Below are 12,586 nucleotides of genomic sequence, written 5' to 3'. Positions count from 1 at the left end.
CTAAATATAAAGATTCATGTAACAAAAAATATGCTACTAAATAGTGGAATTGCTTGTACAAGGCACATACTGTAATCCCTAACAAAGACACATATAACATTTAATGATAACTATATTCACAGTCACAATTAAAATATTACCAACTAGCAATGGCTATAGGACGGCCAACTTCACAATCATATTTCATCGCTCCAAAGTACAAAGGACAAAAGGACCACTAGATATTGGAAGTTGATTTACTTAAAAAAAGATAGATCTATATATTTATTCCTTCTAAAAGTAAACTGGGCTGCAATACTAGAGACTAGGGATGAGCGAAACCGAACAAGAAATACCCAACACAGACTTTTTACTGTATGTCCGTATTCCTGTTCAGTTTTGCCAGTCTAATAAAGCTTGTTGAAAGGCTGCAGTGCCACCAATCAGCAAGCTTTTAGTCTGTGGGAACTTCTGGAGCCATCACAGCAGATAATATAGTTATACAGTAAGAAATTACAACTGAGAAACAGCATAATTTTGCCAGGGAGTAGCACCCTAAGGAGAAGCAAAATAATTGGAGAAAATATCTCTCACTGTTAAGCCAGAAAGGGGACGGCACGGAGGAGGGCCATGTGGTGTAGGCCTACTCACATTGGGCAACATTTCTTCACCAATAGCAGCTGAGGAGCAATCATGAAGTCTAGTAAAATTGTGCAAAACAACACACGCTTTAATTGCTTAATTAATAGTAGCCTCACTCAGCTGAATGGCAGACTGGGGGACACGCCATTTGGCACACAGAATCTCAAAGGTACACTCCACCAGTCTATGCGCCCTGGAAAGCCTCAAATTAAATACACGCTGCCGGTGATCTAGGTTGCGCCTGGGACAAGGCCTCATGACAATCCTTGTCAATTGGAAGGCCTCATCTCCCACAAGAACATATGGTACTGCTTCAGCATTGGAGCCTGGGAGTTGTTGTGGTGGTGGGAGGTCTAACTGGTTTCTACGTAGTCACCGACCCATAATGGACGAATTGAACACCCTTGAGTCTTCTGTTCGTCCATAGGCCCCAATGTCTACAATTATAAACCTGTAGTTACTGTCAACTACAGCTAACAGAACTACAGAGCAAAACTGCTTATAATTGTAGAATTGGGAGCCTGAGTTCGGCGGCTTACGCACCCTGATATGTTTCCCATCCAGGGCTCCAATGCAGTGTGGGAAGTCACAAGTGTCACTGAACCCTCAGGCTATTTTGAGCCAATCAGCCATTTTTAGTTCAGGTATGACAAGTTCATGTAGTTTTGCCCATATTTCACTACATGTTGAGCGCACAATGCCAGAAATCGTGGAGCGACCAATGAGAAACTCCAGGTGTAGTCCCGCATATGACAATCCAGTTGACAGGAAGCTGAAAGGACGCAAAAAATCATATTAGTTAGGTAACAATAGTTTAGACAAAACATGAAAAAGCACAAGTATGTTGTTTACCAAAAAACAGGAATATCAATTAAATTAATCAATATTTACCTAGGGTACATAAGTAGAACATTAAAAATACATATTTTTATTGTGGTTTTGTCCTAAGTAACACATATATTTTAAAATAGCTGCTAGCAAACAACCCTGAAAAAAAAAACATCATCAACATACAGTATGTGAGGATGTTCAATACATACCGTAAGGTAAGGAGAAGACGCTCCTCTGCGGATATGCTTTTTCGCATCCTGGTGTCCTTATACGTGAGTCCTGGATGTACTGTCTCCAACAAGATATCAAATGTGCTATTGTGATTCGACAGTATAGGTTAAACTTATCAGGATGTGCACGCAGAGCTGTATAGAGCCTCTGAAAATGGCCTTTAGTGAGGCATTGGGTCAAAAAAGGATGCACCCACAATCTTCTTCTCCTCCTCCGCGGATCTACAATCACAGGGTATGGCTGGCCAAACCGATGCGACAAGACCCAGTTAAACAAAACCCGCTGAGTTGGGGTGAAGTGCAGTAGGTCAGACATGGTGCAAACATTACCACAACACACCAACAGATGCACAACAACAAAATGGTCATATGGGAGGGTGCCACCTGTTGTAGAGGCCTTAAATAAGGTTGTTGATGCTGATTTAACCCCTTCCCGACCTTTGACGCCACGTAGGCGTCATGAAAGTCGGTGCCAATCTGACCCATGACGCCTATGTGGCGTCATGGAAAGATCGCGTCCCTGCAGATCGGGTGAAAGGGTTAACTCCCATTTCACCCGATCTGCAGGGACAGGGGGAGTGGTAGTTTAGCCCAGGGGGGGTGGCTTCACCCCCTCGTGGCTACGATCGCTCTGATTGGCTGTTGAACGTGAAACTGCCAATCAGAGCGATTTGGCCAGCAGATTCGTTCCAAAGTGCATTTTGATCACTGAGATAGATTATATCTCAGTGATCAAAATAAAAAAAATAATGAATGACCCCCCCCCCTTTGTCACCCCCATAGGTAGGGACAATAAAATAATAAAGAGATTTTTTTTTCCACTAATGTTAGAATAGGGTTAGGGTTAGGGGTAGGGGTAGGGGTTAGGGGTAGGGTTAGGGTTAGGGCTAGGGGTAGGGTTAGGGGTAGGGTTAGGGGTAGGGTTAGGGTTAGGGCTAGGGGTAGGGTTAGGGTTAGGGGTAGGGGTAGGGTTAGGGCTAGGGGTAGGGTTAGGGTTAGGGCTAGGGTTAGGGTTAGGGTTAGGGCTAGGGTTAGGGGTAGGGGTAGGGTTTCGGTATGTGCACACGTATTCTGGTCCTCTGCAGATTTTTCCGCTGCGGATATGATAAATCCGCAGTGCTAAACTGCTGCGGATTTATGGCGGATTTACCGCGTTTTTTCTGCGCATTTCACTGCTGTTTTACAACTGCGATTTTCTATTTGAGCAGTTGTAAAACCGCTGCGGAATCCGCACAAAGAAGTGACATGCTGCGGAATGTAAACCGCTGCGTTTCCGTGCAGTTTTTCTGCAGCATGTGTACAGCGATTTTTGTTTCCCATAGGTTTACATTGAACTGTAAACTCATGGGAAACTGCTGCGGATCCGCAGCGTTTTCCGAAGCGTGTGCACATACCTTTAGAATTAGGCTATGTGCACACGGTGCGGATTTGGCTGCGGATCCGCAGCGGATTGGCCGCTGCGGATCTGCAGCAGTGTTCCATCAGGTTTACAGTACCATGTAAACCTATGGAAAACCAAATCCGCTGTGCCCATGGTGCGGAAAATACAGCGCGGAAACGCTGCGTTGTATTTTCCGCAGCATGTCAATTCTTTGTGCGGATTCCGCAGCGTTTTACACCTGTTCCTCAATAGGAATCCGCAGGTGAAATCCGCACAAAAAACACTGGAAATCCACGGAAAATCCACAGGTAAAACGCAGTGCCTTTTACCCGCGGATTTTTCAAAAATGATGCTGAAAAATCTCACACGAATCCGCAACGTGGGCACATAGCCTTAGGGTTAGGGTTGGAATTAGGGTTGTGGTTAGGGTTAGGGGTGTGTTGGGGTTAGGGTTGTGGTTAGGGTTATGGCTACAGTTGGGATTAGGGTTAAGGGTATTGGGGGGGTTAGTGTTGGAGGTAGAATTGAGGGGATACCACTGTTTAGGCACATCAGGGGTCTCCAAACGCAACATGGCGCCACCATTGATTCCAGCCAATCTCGTATTCAAAAAGTCAAATGGTGCTCCCTCAATTCCGAGCCCCGACGTCCGCCCAAACAGTGGTTTACTCCCACATATGGGGTACCAGCATACTCAGGATAAACTGCGCAACAATTACTGGGGTCCAATTTCTCCTGTTACCCTTGTGAAAATTAAAAAATGCTTGTTAAAACATCATTTTTGAGGAAAGAAAAATGATTTTTTATTTTCACGGCTCTGCGTTGTAAACGTCTGTGAAGCACTTGGGGGTTCAAAGTGCTCACCACATATCTAGATAAGTTCCTTGGGGGGTCTAGTTTCTAAAATGGGGTCACTTGTGGGGGGTTTCTACTGTTTAGGCACACCAGGGGCTCTGCAAATGCAACGTGACGCCCGCAGACCATTCCATCAAAGTCTGCATTTCAAAAGTCACTACTTCCCTTCTGAGCCCCGACATGTGCCCAAACAGTGGTTTACCCCCACACATGGGGTATCGGCGTACTCAGGAGAAACTGGACAACAACTTTTGCAGTCCAATTTCTCCTGTAACCCTTGGGAAAATAAAAAATTCTGGGCTAAATAATTATTTTTGAGGAAAGAAAACGTATTTATTATTTTCACGGCTCTGCATTATAAACTTCTATGAAGCACTTGGGGGTTCAAAGTGCTCACCACACATCTAGATAAGTTCCTTTCGGGGTCTAGTTTCCAAAATGGGGTCACTTGTGGGGGGTTTCTACTGTTTAGCCACATCAGGGGCTCTGCAAACGCAACGTGACGCCCACAGAGCATTCCATCAAAGTCTGCATTTCAAAACGTCAGTACTTCACTTCCGAGCCCCGGCATGTGCCCAAACAGTGGTTTACCCCCACATATGGGGTATCAGCATACTCAGGAGAAACTGGACAACAACTTTTGGGGTCAAATTTCTCCTGTTACCCTTGGGAAAATAAAAAATTGCAGGCTAAAAGATCATTTTTGAGAAAATAATTTTTTTTTTTATTTTCATGGCTCTGCGTTATAAACTTCTGTGAAGCACTTGGGGGTTCAAAGTCCTCACCACACCTAGATTAGTTCCTTTGGGGGTCTAGTTTCCAAAATGGGGTCATTTCTGGGGGATCTCCAATGTTTAGGCACACAGGGGCTCTCCAAACGTGACATGGTGTCCGCTAATGATTGGAGCTAATTTTCCATTTAAAAAGCCAAATGGCGTGCCTTCCCTTCCGAGCCCTGCCGTGCGCCCAAACAGTGGTTTACCCCCACATATGGGGTATCAGCGTACTCAGGACAAACTGGACAACAACATTTGGGGTCCAATTTCTCCTATTACCCTTGGCAAAATAGGAAATTCCAGGTAAAAAATCATTTTTGAGGAAAGAAAAATTATTTTTAATTTTCATGGCTCTGCGTTATAAACTTCTTTGAAGCACCTGGGGGTTTAAAGTGTTCAATATGCATCTAGATAAGTTCCTTGGGGGGTCTAGTTTCCAAAATGGGGTCACTTGTGGGGGAGCTCCAATGTTTAGGCACACAGTGGCTCTCCAAACGCGACATGGTGTCCGCTAACAATTGGAGCTAATTTTCCATTCAAAAAGTCAAATGGCGCTCCTTCCCTTCCAAGCCCTGCCGTGCGCCCAAACAGTGGTTTACCCCCACATATGAGGTATCAGCGTACTCAGGACAAATTGGACAACAACTTTCGTGGTTCAGTTTCTCCTTTTACCATTGGGAAAATAAAAAAATTGTTGCTAAAAGATAATTTTTGTGACTAAAAAGTTAAATGTTCATTTTTTCCTTCCATGTTGCTTCTGCTGCTGTGAAGGGTTAATAAACTTCTTGAATGTGGTTTTGAGTACCTTGAGGGGTGCAGTTTTTAGAATGGTGTCACTTTTGGGTATTTTCAGCCATATAGACCCCTCAAACTGACTTCAAATGTGAGGTGGTCCCTAAAAAAAATGGTTTTGTAAATTTCGTTGTAAAAATGAGAAATCGCTGGTCAAATTTTAACCCTTATAACTTCCTAGAAAAAAAAAATTTTGTTTCCAAAATTGTGCTGATGTAAAGTATACATGTGGGAAATGTTATTTATTAACTATTTTGTGTCACATAACTCTCTGGTTTAACAGAATAAAAATTCAAAATGTGAAAATTGCAAAATTTTCGCCAAATTTCCGTTTTTATCACAAATAAACGCAGAATTTATTGACCTAAATTTACCACTAACATGAATCCCAATATGTCATGAAAAAACAATCTCAGAACCGCTAGGATCCGTTGAAGCGTTCCTGAGTTATTACCTCATAAAGGGACACTGGTCAGAATTGCAAAAAACGGCAAGGTCTTTAACCCCTTTACCCCCAAGGGTGGTTTGCACGTCAATGACCAGGCCAATTTTTACAATTCTGACCACTGTCCCTTTATGAGGTTATAACACCGAAACGCTTCAACGGATCCTGGTGATTCTGACATTGTTTTCTCGTGACATATTGTACTTCATGATAGTGGTAAAATTTCTTTGATAGTACCTGCGTTTATTTGTGAAAAAAATGGAAATTTGGCGAAAATTTTGAAAATTTCGCAATTTTCAAACTTTGAATTTTTATGCAATTAAATCACAGAGATATGTCACACAAAATACTTAATAAGTAACATTTCCCACATGTCTACTTTACATCAGCATAATTTTGGAATCAATTTTTTTTTTGTTAGGGAGTTATAAGGGTTAAAAGTTGACCAGCAATTTCTCATTTTTACAACACCATTTTTTTTTAGGGACCACGTCTCATTTGAAGTCATTTTGAGGGGTCTATATGATAGAAAATGCCCAAGTGTGACACCATTCTAAAAACTGCACCCCTCAAGGTGCTCAAAACCACATTCAAGAAGTTTATTAACCCTTCAGGTGTTTAATAGGAATTTTTGGAATGTTTAAATAAAAATGAACATTTAACTTTTTTACACAAAAAATTTACTTCAGCTCCAATTTGTTTTATTTTACCAAGGGTAACAGGAGAAATTGGACCCAAAAAGTTGTTGTCCAATTTGTCCTGAGTACGCTGATACCCCATATGTGGCAGTAAACCACTGTTTGGGCGCATGGGAGAGCTCGGAAGGGAAGGAGCGCTATTTGACTTTTCAATGCAAAATTGACAGGAATTGAGATGGGACGCCATGTTGCGTTTGGAGAGCCACTGATGTGCCTAAACATTGAAACCCCCCACAAGTGACACCATTTTGGAAAGTAGACCCCCTAAGGAACTTATCTGGATGTGTGGTGAGCACTTTGACCCACCAAGTGCTTCACAGAAGTTTATAATGCAGAACCGTAAAAATAAAAAATCATATTTTTTCACAAAAATTATATTTTTGCCCCCAATTTTTTATTTTTCCAAGGGTAAGAGAAGAAATTGGACCTCAAAAGTTGTTGTCCAATTTGTCCTGAGTACGCTGATACCCCATATGTGGCAGTAAACCACTGTTTGGGCGCATGGGAGAGCTCGGAAGGGAAGGAGCGCAGTTTGACTTTTCAATGCAAAATTGACAGAAATTGAGATGGGACGCCATGTTGCGTTTGGAGAGCCACTGATGTGCCTAAACATTGAAACCCCCCACAAGTGACACCATTTTGGAAAGTAGACCCCCTAAGGAACTTATCTAGAGGTGTGGTGAGCACTTTGACCCACCAAGTGCTTCACAGAAGTTTATAATGCAGAACCGTAAAAATAAAAAATCATATTTTTTCACAAAAATTATATTTTTGCCCCCAATTTTTTATTTTTCCAAGGGTAAGAGAAGAAATTGGACCTCAAAAGTTGTTGTCCAATTTGTCCCGAGTACGCTGATACCCCATATGTGGCAGTAAACCACTGTTTGGGCGCATGGGAGAGCTCGGAAGGGAAGGAGCGCCGTTTGACTTTTCAATGCAAAATTGACAGGAATTGAGATGGGACGCCATGTTGCGTTTGGAGAGCCACTGATGTGCCTAAACATTGAAACCCCCCACAAGTGACACCATTTTGGAAAGTAGACCCCCTAAGGAACTTATCTGGATGTGTGGTGAGCACTTTGACCCACCAAGGGCTTCACAGAAGTTTATAATGCAGAGCCATAAAAATAAAACAAAATTTTTTTCCCACAAAAATTATTTTTTAGCCCCCAGTTTTGTATTTTCCCTAGGGTAACAGGAGAAATTGGACCTCAAAAGTTGTTGTCCAATTTGTCCTGAGTACGCTGATACCCCATATGTGGGGGGGAACCACCGTTTGGGCGCATGGGAGGGCTCGGAAGGGAAGGAGCGCCATTTGGAATGCAGACTTAGATGGAATGGTCTGCAGGCGTCACATTGCGTTTGCAGAGCCCCTAATGTACCTAAACAGTAGAAACCCCCCACAAGTGACACCATTTTGGAAAGTAGACCCCCTAAGGAACTCATCTTGATGTGTTGTGAGAGCTTTGAACCCCCAAGTATTTCACTACAGTTTATAATGCAGAGCCATGCAAATAAAAAATATTTTTTTTTCCACAAAAATTATATTTTAGCCCCCAGTTTTGTATTTTTCCAAGATTAGCAGGAGAAATTGGACCCTAAATGTTGTTGTCCAATTTGTCCTGAGTACGCTGATACCCGATATGTGGGGGGAACCACCGTTTGGGCGCATGGGAGGGCTCGGAAGGGAAGGAGCATCATTTGGAATGCAGACTTAGATGGATTGGTCTGCAGGCGTCACATTGCGTTTGCAGAGCCCCTAATGTACCTAAACAGTAGAAACCCCCCACAAGTGACCCCATATTGGAAACTAGACCCCTCAATGAACTTATCTAGATGTGTTGTGAGAACTTTGAACCCCCAAGTGTTTCACTACAGTTTATAACGCAGAGCCGTGAAAATAAAAAATCTTTTTGTTTTCCCACAAAAATTATTTTTTAGCCCCCAGTTTTGTATTTTCCCAAGGGTAACAGGAGAAATTGGTCCACAAAAGTTGTTGTCCAATTTGTCCTGAGTACGCTGATACCCCATATGTTGGGGTAAACCCCTGTTTGGGCACACAGGAGAGCTCGGAAGGGAAGGAGCACTGTTTTACTTTTTCAACTCAGAATTGGCTGGAATTGAGATCGGACGCCATGTCGTGTTTGGAGAGCCCCTGATGTGCCGAAACAGTGGAAACCCCACAATTATAACTGAAACCCTAATCTAAACACACCCCTAACCCTAATTCCAACGGTAACCCTAACCACACCTCTAACCCTGACACACCCCTAACCCTAATCCCAACCCTATTCCCAACTGTAAATGTAATCTAAACCCTAACCCTAACTTTAGCCCCAACCCTAACTGTAGCCCCAACCCTAACCCTAACCCTAGCCCTAACCCTAGCCCTAACCCTAGCCCTAACCCTAACCCTAGCCCTAACCCTACCCCTAACCCTACCCCTAGCCCTAACCCTAACCCTACCAATAACCCCTACCCCTACCCCTAACCCTAGCCCTAACCGTAGCCCTAACCCTAGCCCTAACCCTAGCCCTAACCCTAGCCCTAACCCTAGCCCTAACCCTAACCCTAGCCCTAACCCTAGCCCTAACCCTAGCCCTAGCCCTAACCCTAGCCCTAACCCTAGCCCTAACCCTAACCCTAGCCCTAGCCCTAACCCTAGCCCTAACCCTAGCCCTAGCCCTAACCCTAGCCCTAACCCTAGCCCTAACCCTAGCCCTAGCCCTAACCCTAGCCCTAACCCTAGCCCTAATGGGAAAATGGAAATAAATACATTTTTTTTTATTTTTCCCTAACTAAGGGGGTGATGAAGGGGGGTTTGATTTACTTTTATAGCGAGTTTTTTAGCGGATTTTTATGATTGGCAGCCGTCACACACTGAAAGACCCTTTTTATTGCAAAAAATATTTTTTGCAATACCACATTTTGAGAGCTATAATTTTTCCATATTTTGGTCCACAGAGTCATGTGAGGTCTTGTTTTTTGCGGGACGAGTTGACGTTTTTATTGAAAACATTTTTGGGCACGTGACATTTTTTGATCGCTTTTTATTCCGATTTTTGTGAGGAAGAATGACCAAAAGCCAGCTATTCATGAATTTCTATTGGGGGAGGCGTTTATACCGTTCCGCGTTTGGTAAAATTGATAACTCAGTTTTATTCTTCGGGTCAGTACGATTACAGCGATACCTCATTTATATCATTTTTTTATGGTTTGGCGCTTTTATACGATAAAAACTATTTTACAGAAAAAATAATTATTTTTGCATCGCTTTATTCTCAGGACTATAACTTTTTTATTTTTTTGCTGATGATGCTGCATGGCGGCTCTTTTTTTGCGGGACAATATGACGCTTTCAGCGGTACCATGGTTATTTATATCTGTCCTTTTGATCGCGTGTTATTCCACTTTTTGTTCGGCGGTATGATAATAAAGCATTGTTTTTTGCCTCGTTTTTTTTTTTTTTTTTTCTTACGGTGTTTACTGAAGGGGTTAACTAGTGGGACAGTTTTATAGGTCGGGTTGTTACGGACGCGGCGATACTAAATATGTGTACTTTTATTGTTTTTTTTTTTTATTTAGACGAAGAAATGTATTTATGGGAATAATATTTTTTTTTTTTTTTCATTATTTTGGAATATTTTTTTTTATTTTTTTTACACATTTGGAAATTTTTTTTTTTACTTTTTTACTTTGTCCCAGGGGGGGACATCACAGATCAGTGATCTGACAGTTTGCACAGCACTCTGTCAGATCACTGATCTGACATGCAGCGCTGCAGGCTTCACAGTGCCTGCTCTGAGCAGGCTCTGTGAAGCCACCTCCCTCCCTGCAGGACCCGGATCCGCGGCCATCTTGGATCCGGGGCTGGAGGGAGCTGGGAGGGAGGTGAGACCCTCGCAGCAACGCGATCACATCGCGTTGCTCCGGGGGTCTCAGGGAAGCCCGCAGGGAGCCCCCTCCCTGCGCGGTGCTTCCCTGCACCGCCGGCACATCGCGATCATCTTTGATCGCTGTGTGCCAGGGGTTAATGTGCCAGGGGCGGTCCGTGACCGCTCCTGGCACATAGTGCCGGATGTCAGCCGCGATAAGCAGCTGACACCCGGCCGCGATCGGCCGCGCTCCCCCCGTGAGCGCGGCCGATCGGCTATGACGTACTATCCCGTCCAGGGTCAGATAAGCCCAGGGCACCTCGACGGGATAGTACGTCTAAGGTCACAGAGGGGTTAAGGTCAAAATAGGCTGGGTCATGAAGGGGTTAAATTATTTCTGGCTCCAAAACCGTTAAATGTCCCCTTTGTCAGGTTGCATAGAAAAAACGCATTACGGATGTCATACGGATTACATACGCAACATTACATGGGCAAAATACGCGACCACACCTTGCCAACGGATTACATACGGATCACGATTTCTAGATTTTTTCTGCGTATTACGGCCATAAAAAATGGACCATCTTTCCCTACGCTGAGTGTGACGCCGGCCTTATGCTCTCATTAGTGTAGGGATAGGAGGCATCTGGAGTGAAGGACAGATTTTAACTGCACATTCAGCAAACACAATGCTGTGTGTACTCTGCAACCCCTATATGTGCTATTTCTGTTGTAAAAGCAGCTGTGTTGTGTGTACTCTGCAAACCTGTTTGTGAGAATACTGTGCTAAAAGGAGTCCTGTCATTTAAGCTGCTGTGTGTTAGGTGTCGAATTCCCGCCTCTGCACAGTGGGAATCTTGAACCATCTCCACTGTGGTCTCCAATTCTTCTCCAGCCACAGTGGAGCCTGCTCAGCAGAGACGTCGGTCCCAGCATCTAGCTCAGGCTGATACTGTGCGACTAGTTACTTCTGCCCTTCCAGGCTCTGCCTTTGTAGCCAGCACTGATCAGCGGCGAGCAGGTCTTTCTGGTACTAAGTCCTGCTTTTCCCATACTGAGCATGCCCACGGGATGACCTCCCATTGGAGGTCGGGGGTCACATGCTCAGGTCTTGTTGCGGCTCCTATTGGACCATCTGGAAGGGCTTGTAGCACTGCTGCTATAAAACATTTGCATGGCCGCTTGGCCATGCACTAGTGTATACTTGAAAAACGTGTGTGTGTTGATCTGTGAAAGTCTCTCATTAATCATTCCCTCCCTTGTGTATGACTGCTCGCGTTAGGTGAATGTTTGCTATTTAGCGCCCGACAGAGCCATCTGTACTAAACACACGATACAGCGTCTATTGCTGTGACCGCCAGTGCGGCACCGTGCGCTATTAATGTGCTATCCTGACCCAAGTCTGGGTGGTTAGTGGCGTCTGCCAGAGAGGCACTGCTCGCACTCTTGTGCATAAAATTATTATTTAAATTATACTCTGACACCCAGTAGTGGTGTCGAGCGCAGGTGGTCTAGACGAACTCTAATCCTGAGTCTTGGGATTGAGTTCTGTGACTCCTTGCTTGAGCTCTGTGTGCAGTACCGTGGCCCTGTGACACAACAGGGTTTGCTTCTTTCATAAAGGGTGAAGCTAACCCATGTGCGTATCCTCATTGTACCACCATATAGTCCGTCATTACTCAGCAGCAGGTTCCAACTCTGCACGGTGGACGCCGGGCTGCAAACGCACCTTATACCATCTCTCTAATTATTTGATGCATCCCCTAGCCCTAACATTGCACTAGTGCCAGGGTTTGGCTAGTAATGGCGGATGAACAGCAACCCTTGCGGTACATCCAGCAGCTGGAGGGCAGGTTGGCTGCTCTTGAACACACAACCTCAGCTGTGAATGTTACCGTAGTAGCTGTTCAGGCTACTAGCGTGGCTGCAGCAACTTTGTCCACTGCCACCCCTGTTGCAACCCTATCTCGCCTCCGGCTGCCAGATAAATTTTCTGGTGATAGCAAATCTTGTACGGGTTTTGTGAGCCAGTGCTCCATACACCTGGAGCTCCTGGCTGCAATTTTCCTTACAGAGCGGGCA

This window comes from Ranitomeya imitator, chromosome 7 (genome assembly GCF_032444005.1).
Source record: "Ranitomeya imitator isolate aRanImi1 chromosome 7, aRanImi1.pri, whole genome shotgun sequence".
Taxonomy (NCBI): Eukaryota; Metazoa; Chordata; class Amphibia; order Anura; family Dendrobatidae; genus Ranitomeya; species Ranitomeya imitator.
Note: the sequence above shows the minus strand (reverse complement) of the source record.